This window comes from Ursus arctos, chromosome X, assembly GCF_023065955.2.
Source record: "Ursus arctos isolate Adak ecotype North America chromosome X, UrsArc2.0, whole genome shotgun sequence".
NCBI lineage: Eukaryota > Metazoa > Chordata > Mammalia > Carnivora > Ursidae > Ursus > Ursus arctos.
In genome coordinates this window covers 14,996,419-15,005,916 of record NC_079873.1, presented here as the reverse complement: position 1 = coordinate 15,005,916, position 9,498 = coordinate 14,996,419, and positions in this window count along the sequence as shown.

Sequence of the window (9,498 nt, the reverse complement as noted above, 5' to 3'; positions counted from 1 at the left end):
TCCTGTATGCAGAATCCACTCCACCTCCGTCCTTCCCAGACCTGTGAGCTGATAAATTCCCTTTCTTTCTTAAGCTAATTTGAGTCAAGTTTCTGTCATTTGCAACCAAAAGAGCCCTGACTCAGACTTACAGACTCATTAAATGAACAGCTACATAAACCTCTGCCATTGTCTGATACGATGACTCGCAAAGTGGGGTCCCTGAGCCTGTAACCTTGGGGCCACTGACGACTCGTTAGAGATGCAAATCCTGGAATTCTACCCCAAACCTCCTGAATCAGTAAGTGTGGAGGGAGAGCCCAGCCATCAGTTTTAATAGGCCTTCCAGATGATTTCGATCCACACTGAAGTCTGAAAAATTCAGTCCCATTCTCTTCCCATGAGATGGGAAAATCGAAGCTCAGAGATGGGAGGTAACGTGAAGATCATCAAACTATATAGAAGTGGCCTCAGACCCTCATAGTAATCCAAGGGCTATGGGGTTTGGAAAAGGAAGGTCACTTGGAGTTTTGAGGGAAGTAACACATGGATTGGCAAATAGGAGGGGGGAAAATATTTTGGGTCAAATAATACAGTACGGTTGGAAACACTTGCTGTGTGTTTCCACAGGAGTTTGGAGAATATTTTACTCATCTTGGCTCCCCAGCTGAGCCAACAACAATGTGTTAAACCTCCATGGCCAATGGCAGGAATCCAGGAGAGTCCTTTTTATGTGCCAGCAAAGAGGAATTTCTTAGAAAAGCTACAGAAATTATGCTACTATCACATTTCGCTTTGTGGAGTGAAGGAATAAAGAAGATGAAGCAAAAAGCAAGGGACGGCAGTTTTTCCTGGGTCCCACCTCTCCCGCTGGGAGAAAGGGGTTTTATTGTTGTCCTGGGCCAGGCAGAAATTCCTCGGAGGGAAACTGGGCACCTAACCTGGTGACTTGGAGAATAACTTGCGTTTTTTGAACTTTCTTTTTCAGGTGGAGGGAGAGATCAGCGGCGTTCCAGAGTGTCCCTGGAAACTCTATTTAGTAGCTTGCTTTCCGATGATTTGTCCAGCCTGCCCCGGGGACTTGGTCTATCCAGAGGCAAACCTAAGAGAAGAAAGGCCCTGGCACCAATATTTCTGAAGCCTTTCTTAGTATCTCTTTCGCCTACTCAGGAGTATACAGACGGTCATAGTAGGTACCAGAGCAAAGGATCAAGGGAATTTGCTGGCACTACCAATTTTAGAAAGGACAAGCTTTTAATAGTCACTATATACTTTTCCTTTGGTACATCTACTTGGGCAAGGCCAAAGCCCTCCAGGAAGGTACCTGGTAAAAAAAAAAAAAACACACACAAAAGCATCACTTCCTCTCATATAAATCCATGATTCACACATTCATTCATCCGTTCATTCGTTCATTCATTATTTGTTGAATACCAACCATGTGCCAGGCACAGGTCTAGGCGCTGGAGACACAGCAACAAAAATAGTAAAAAACCAAGCAAAAACATCCTTGCCCTTATGGAACTTGCTTTTTGTTTTTCGGGGGGGAGACAGTCAATAAACAAAATAAGTGAGTAACATAAGTTGGTTGGCAATTAGTGCTACGGAGAAAAAATAAAGCAGGGAAAGAGCAGAGCGAGCGAGCTGGGTGTGGTGAAGGAGGAAATTTAAAAATGTGAATAAATAAGGCACTCAGGGAAGGCCTCACTGAAATCCAGTGTGGTCTGTGTCATCAATCCTCGGGGAAGATCTCTTGAAGCTGGAAAAGACCCTGAGAAAAAGACTCAAACTGTTAATCAAGAACTAACTACTGAGCAGCTCCTGGCTGGCTCTGTCGGTGGAGCATGTGACTCTTGATCTCAGGGTTGTAAGTTCGAGCCACATGTTGGGTATAGAGATTACTTAAAAAAGGAAATCAAAAAAAAAAAAAAAAAGAAAGAAAGAAAGAAAGAAAGCAAAGAATAACTACTGATACCTACTATGGTATAGACGAGTGTCATCAAATATTCCATACAGTTAAGTTGGAGCCATAGGACTAATACTGGCCAATCAATTGTGAACAGAAGTGATATGTATCACTTCTGGGCTGTGGCATTTAAAAGCCCGGGTGCCTCATTCCCCCTCTTCTTCCCTGCCTCTGCCATCTTGGAGACACATGTTCCTGATGGTTTCCCTTGAAGATGGAGGAGGGTATCCTGTCCTGCCTCTGACTTCACATGAGGGAGAAATATACCTTTACGAAGTTAAACCATTGAATTTTAGGGTTGTTACAACAGCCTGGCCTAACTTGACAAATACATCTACTATACCTAGATTCAGGGGTGAACACTAGGGGAAAAAGGAAGTACCAGGGCTTGGTCTCAAGGAACTTCTATTCTAATTGGCAACTACAACTGCAACTTAGCCTCAACATTCAAGGCCATGAATCATCAGAGCTTAATGAATGGTGCGAACAAATGAGGGTTTGGGAATTCAGGGGAAGGAAGGACAGCTGAAGCTGCCTGGCACCCTGGGGGTGGGCAAATAATTGTAGAATCCATATAAGGGAGGGCAGAGGAGGCTTTGAAGAACTTGCCCTTGAGAAAAGTGCAGGATTCAAAGAAGCAGAGGGCGAGGAAAGACAAATTGGGTGACAGGTAGAGCAAGCAGAAAGATAAAATTGTGGAAATGGGCAAGGCACCTTCTAAGTGGAGTGTGCAGGGATTCTGATGGGAACTGAGGATTCACATAGAAGACTAAGGTTGAAGAAAGATCCCAATGGGCTGTGAATGACAACTGAAGGGTTCTGAGCTGGGTTCTGTAGATGATAGGGAATGCTATGGACTGGTCGGTCTAAGAAGCCATTTGGACTGTTCACAACTGAGATGCAGGGGAGTGCAGGGGAGTCTGTTAGGATGTTACATGCATTGCATGTAGCTATGGGAGGCCTGAACCAGGGAACGGGGGTATAGTGCCTTCTTCATAATGAGGTCTAAGGACTAGCAGCATCAGCGTTGCTTAGGAGAAATGCAAACTCTCAGGCCCCACCCCAGACCTACCGAAATAGAATCTGCATTTTAACAGAATCCTCAAGTGTTGCTTGCACATTCAAGTTTGAGGAGCAATAGTTTGGCAGGCACCAGCTGATGGTCCACCCTCAACCCATTCTTCTCTTCCCCTAGTTTTTTTCAGGCATTCATTCATTTTTTTCCATGCAGCCCATGTGATTCAGGGGACACTGATCCTAGCCCCAGCCATAGAGTTAGTCTGATGGGCTTACCCCTTGGTCCTCTAACTGTGGTTCCCGGCATCATTTGGGAACTTGTTAGAAATGCACAGTCGGAAAAGTATATTCTCAAGCCCCACCCAACATTACTGAATCAGAAACCCTGGGGCTGTGGGTCCTGCAATTTGTATTTTAGTAAGCCCTCCTGGTGATTCTGATTCAGGCTTATATATGAGAACCACTTGACCGCACCAGTCATGCTGATCACATTCCCCCTGATAGTGATTGGTTCCTGAATTCAGGCTTAAGCCAATCAGTTTCTGGCATTACCCTGGCAGCTGAATTCGTCCAGAGGTAGTCTATGACCTAAATTGGCCCCATCGGACTAAAAAGAAGGCCATTTAAGCCACAGTTGAAGGAAGATTTATGTTGTTCATTTTTTTGTTTTTTGTTTTTCCCTCTCCTTCCTTCCCTGACCTCTCCTGATGGGCACAAGCGAGGTAGCCCATTGCCCTCTTTGCTGCTGACTGCCTACATATGACCATGAGGGAAACCAGGCTGAGGGCAGAGCCCTCACACAAAGCCCTCACAGAGCCCTCACAGCAAAGAGGAGCCAGAATTCTTGCACTATGCATCTGATCTTCCTGTTTCCTGAAATAACACATTTCCTCATGATTTACGCCAGTTGGATTTGTGGTTTCTTGTACTTACAGCCAGAAACGTCATAACTGCAGGTGAGGTCAAGGAAGTATGGGGCCAGTGGGCATACCAAAACTATTCTAGGACGAAGGATGTATTTACTTAACAGGATTTTTTTTTTTTTCACTAAGTTCCCCAAAACTATATCCAGGTAGATTAACTGTTGTAACTTGAGAAAAGCAACTTAGGACAAACAAAATGGAGGATTACCTCATGCAGAGGATCCCCAGTTGGTGAATTGGTTAAAAATATACAAATACTTCTTTTTAAATGGGAGGGGGTCTTAAGACGTCTTCTTAGGTGAAATGAAAAAAAATGGAGTAATATACAAGATGAGCCTGTAATATATTATGGTTCCAGAAAGTAAGGAAGTGCTCTAAAAAGGAATGGACACAGGAGCTGACCTGAAAGAGCTCCCAGTGACCGACAAGCCAAGATGTTTGACAACAAAATGATAACATTGGATTATAACCCAAAGACTAAAATAATTACCTATGAGTCCATAGTGATATAAATAAATTGAATAAGTAAAGTAATGGGAGAGAAGGTATAGCTCTTCCCTATAGAAGAATTCCAGTGAATGAATGTAGAAGCCATGAGGGAAATACTAAGTTACCATTAGCACACCCCAGCAATCACTGTCGCAGGCATGACCCACAGATGGTTGCTAACATTAATAAGAGAAGGTTTGAGGAGAAACAGGGTATTTGCATAGTCTCAAAGTGTCTTCCGCAAGAGGGAAAATGGCCCAGCTAGGGTGCTCTAAGGGTGTGTCCGTCCAGAGTTTTCTCCGGAAATATGCCCTGTGGCTTCAAAGACAGGTAAACCAGAAACTCCGTTTAAAATTGCATGGTGAGCAGGTGCCTGGCTGGCTCAGTCTTGATCTCGGGCTTGAGGGTTCGAGCCCCATATTGGGTGTAGAGATCACTTAAAAATAAAATTGTTAAGAAAGAAATTGCATGGTCAGGAGGACTTCATGGGCTCTTCCAAGGAACAAACAGGGCCATCTCTGTTCAAAGAACTTCAATTATGACTGAGCTGAATGTGGCCTGGCTCAGAGAGTTGTTCCCTGTGTCACTTCTGAAGAGATGGGCTCATCTTCCTCCCCCTAGTCTCTACCCCAAGGCTCTGGATTGCTCATTGTAGGCAGGGTGGTGGTGAGTTGCACAAGCTAATGCCAGTGTGCACATCTACTGGGATGCATTTAGTTTCCTCTTGATTCTGGGATTATTTGTGTTGGCACGGGGCCATGCTCAGCTCTTCCCAAGTTGGGACACATTCTCAGAAAGGGCTGGTCCCATCATCCTCATCTTGCTAGAGGCCAAAGTCTGGTTTCATTTTTCATTAAACTGCTATTTGTAACTTTCATCGAACAGAATGACAACATGTCCCACTGTCTTCATTCAGTATTTTCACAGGAGAGAGCCTTTTGCCTCCCACGAGAACGTGTGATTTATTTGTCTCCTCCATTGTGCAATCGGTTCACCATTATTACAACTAACGCAATGTTCTAGAGAAAAATTTTGCTGTATCACATGGTGACATCACTCACATCGGCAGTGATTGGTTTTTCACCTAGATCCACCAAAGCCTGCCCTGCAAGGGATGGAATGGTGTGGCCAGAGGCTTCTCCGGTTTGATTGTGAGTGCCTAGGGGGCTGGGATCCCCTCTTGCTCATCTTCATCTGCCCAGGGGTCAGCCATAGTAGGTATGGTAGTATTTCTACCTCTTCACTTCCTGCGTCCTTATAGGACTGCCTTGCCTGGCCTTCTGTGCCTGGGGGCAACTCTGCGAGCAGTTTCAGCTGATGAGTTGGGAGCAGAAGTGTGTACATCAAGTCTGGGCTGAAACATTTAAACGCTTGTGGTCCAGAGCTCTCTTTTCCTTCTAGCTGAGCCACCAGCGACATTTGGGAGGGTGGCTACTCAGTCGGCCTGGGTCCCTGAATGACGGTAGTAAGTAGAGCTCTCCCTTCTAACCTATAATGAACACATAGCATGAGTGAGACAAAAACCTTTGTTGTGTGAACCATAGGGATTTTGAGTTTGTTACTGTAGCACAATCTAGGCTATCCTCACTGATACTTACACATAAGATAAACGTTTGTTGTTGAACGGATGAATGATTAAAGCCAGAAAGGACTTCTGAACAGTGGTAGCTCTAGAATTTCTAGAAAGAAGAAATTCAGTCCTGGTAATCAGGTGACAATTGTGTGGGAAGTGGAGGCCATGGCTAGGGAACTTTTCATGTTTTGATCATATAGTACACTGCTTTTGTCAGATGCCTCTTATCTGGGGTGTTGGGATGTTGATGAGATTATGAGGGGCTCAAAATTCCCTAAAGCAACCCTTGGCACTACCACTGGAGTTTAGATTGAACTTGTCACCCTCTATGTATTTTACAAATGGGAAAACTGAGACCCAGACTCAGTGTAGTCTCATTTTCTGATTCTCTGCCCAGTGCTTTTGCCACCCCAGCGTTGCACCTTTCATACCTGGCCTTCACGCAGCAGGAGATCGACAGTCACATTCTGACTGATTTCACTCCTGGCTCTACCACTTACTAGCTGTGGATCTTGGGAGAGGCTACTTAAGGTCTCTGTGCCTCAGTTTCCTCAGCTGGACAATCCTCAGTGGGTTGCCGTGAAGATTTGGTAATGAAGTATAAACTAGGGAAGAACCTAACACGCCCAGCATGTAGCAAGTGTAATGTTCATCACCATCATGGCTGCCATCATCATTGTGGTTTCTCATCCCACCGTCTTGACTTACCCCCAAGTCCCATGTTCTCTTTGTGCTCATTTCCCTTGGAAAATAATAAATCTGTTAGAGACCATTGTGTGGTATCTTTGCAGACTATTTGGCCACAGGTAGAGTTGCATTTGAAGTTCTAAGGAGAGGGCTGGGCCTTGAGCACTGCTGAGCGATCCTTTTCTGCCACCTCCCTCCGCTGAGAGCCCACACTGAAGGGTCCACCAGAGGGAGGGGGCGAGCAGGAAGAGACCTTCTGCCCTTCCGCTCAGTCTCTGCCATGTTTCCTGACCAACCAATGTTGGGGATCAAATCTATCACCGGCACACATACCCTGTAGGGAAAGATCCAAACCGCCCACGCTCCAGTTGCTGGGACAGCAGCCTCTGGGCTGTGCTCCCGTAGATTTAAGATTGAACTGCAGATCCCAAGCACCCACAGCCTTCCTCCGTATCACCAGACAGTGCCTGCAGTGTGTGACCTGGGCCCCTCTCACGGAAAAGGCAGAGGGCCCCTTGGCTGGAGTGCCGGCCACCTCTTCGGTCCAGCCTCTTTCCTCTTCTTTCAGTCAGGATGGCAGAGTTATGTTGACCTGACAGTGTGTGCCAAGGGGAATGGAAGTTCGACTGGAAGTGCATCAAAATCTGAATTTTAATTTCAGGCTAAGGGGTCTCTCATTTTTGTGTTTTAGACTTACTTCCTTCAAGTGTCTTCCCTTTTTTTTTTTTAAGGCTTTTTTATTTATTTGAGAGAGAGAGTGAGTGAGAGAGAGAGCAGGAGTGGGGAGAGAGGCAGAGGAAGAGGGAGAACCAGACTCCCCGCTTAGCAGGCTCCTGGATTCCAGGGCTCCATCCCAGGAGCCTGCGATCATGACCTGAGCCGAAGGCAGAAGCTTAACCGACTGAGCCACCCAGGCGCCTGAGTGTCTTTCTTTTTAACAGCAAGGTTGTTTAAAGGAAAAGCATATTTATTCTGGCATCACACTCACTTTAGAAATTCAAACAACTTTTAATATGAGGTATACAGACTTTTAAACTCCTTTCTTGAAGTAAAACATAGATAGGGAAAGTGCACATATCATAGGTGAGCAACTCAATGAATTTTCACAAACCTTATACATCCATGTAGGTAGCACCCAGATAAAGAAACAAGACATCACCTTCTTATCCCCCATGTAACTCCCTCCAGTCACCAACTTCTCGACCACCGCTACCCTGATTGTTGGTTTTGCCCGTTTTACACTCTGCATAAACGGAATCACATTGTACGTATGCTTTCACGTCTGATTTCCTCTGCTCAATATTGTTTATGAATTCCGTCTATACTCAGTTTAGCTGTGGTTCATGCTTTCTCCTCGCTGTTTGGTATTCCATTTTGTGACTACACCACCGCAACGTTTTCAATCCATTCTAGTGCTGATGGATATTTGAGTAGCTTTCAGTCTAGGGCTATTAGAAAGACACTGCTATGAACACTCTCTGTTCGTATCCGTTGGTAAACATATGCACTCCTTTCTGTTGGGTATACACCTAGAAGGACAATTGCCAGACACGGGGTAGTTGTATGCTCAGTTTCAATAGATTCTGCCAAATAGCAGCGTATGAGATTTTTGGCGGCTCTACACAGTATGAAGTCTACTTTCTAGTAAGTCGAAGATATACAAATGTTAAGTTAATGCAAACAGAAATAACTTAATCCTTTGGAGTATCATTAAACCTGTTTATTAAAATACACTGTTCTCCCCCCTATCATAATTCTGCCTCCAACTTGTTATGTAACCTGGATGAACTCCCTGACCTCCACTCTCCCTTAATCCAATCAGTCAAAAGTCTCTCTGAAAACACTTTCCATTCATTTATCCAGCTAGAATGTTGTGAGTGTTAATAAGTTGGCGTTTGCAAAACAAATTCAACCCCTCCTGCAAAGCTGAGTACATCTTACCCCGGGGTTGTGTCTAATATGGCAGAGTCAGCCAGGATGTGCTCTGCAGACCTGCATTTTATAAACACCTTCTTCAGAGCTGTGAATGCAATTCAGAACCTGGAATCTTGTTTTGGTGGTGAAGAACAATGGAATATTCTCCTGCAGGTTTTAACAAAAGAGAATGGTGCCTTTAGAGCGATAAAGCATTTTGCAAATACAGAAGCTATTTGACTATAAAAGGTAGGGTTGAAGCGAATAGTTGGGCAGCAGTAAAAGGAGCCAGAGCGGGAATTCAGAGTGCTTATTTTTTCCCCCTCGTCTCTGTATCTAATTAGAATTGTAGAATTGTAGAACCGGGTCAAGGCCCCCAGGCCTCCATTTTCCCATTTGTAACATGGGGTACTTTGACAAGCTGGTTAGGTGATCTGTAAGTCCTATCCAGATCTAGTTCTTTTTCTGTGACCGTGCACAGGGAGGAGATGCTAATAGAAAAGACAGAAGGGACGAGACACAACTCACTCCATATTAACCCCCCCCCCGCCATTCCCCGACACACACACTCAGCAAGCAGAGTGCTGGGGATCCCAGTTTCTAGGTATCCGGTGTAACCTGTCCTTCACCAAATAAACCATGGAGCTAAAACCTTTCCCAGGACATTTTCCTTTTACCGGTTTCTCCAAATCCCCCCTCCAGTGGTCTGACACAGGATCTCTGCACTGGGAATACTGTGGCAGAGGCGCGACTTCGGGGTTTCCACCCACCCCAGTGCACGGTGCCGAAAACAGTGAGCTAGGCATTTGGGTACCAGGGCGACCCCTAAAGGTGAGAGGATGGGTTTGGAGGTTGGGGGTCTCCAAGGAGCGCGCCGGATCGGACGCCGGGCATCCGAGGGTCGCGCGGTCCTGGGAGTCCAAACGCGCCGCAGGGGCCTCTGCAGGAGT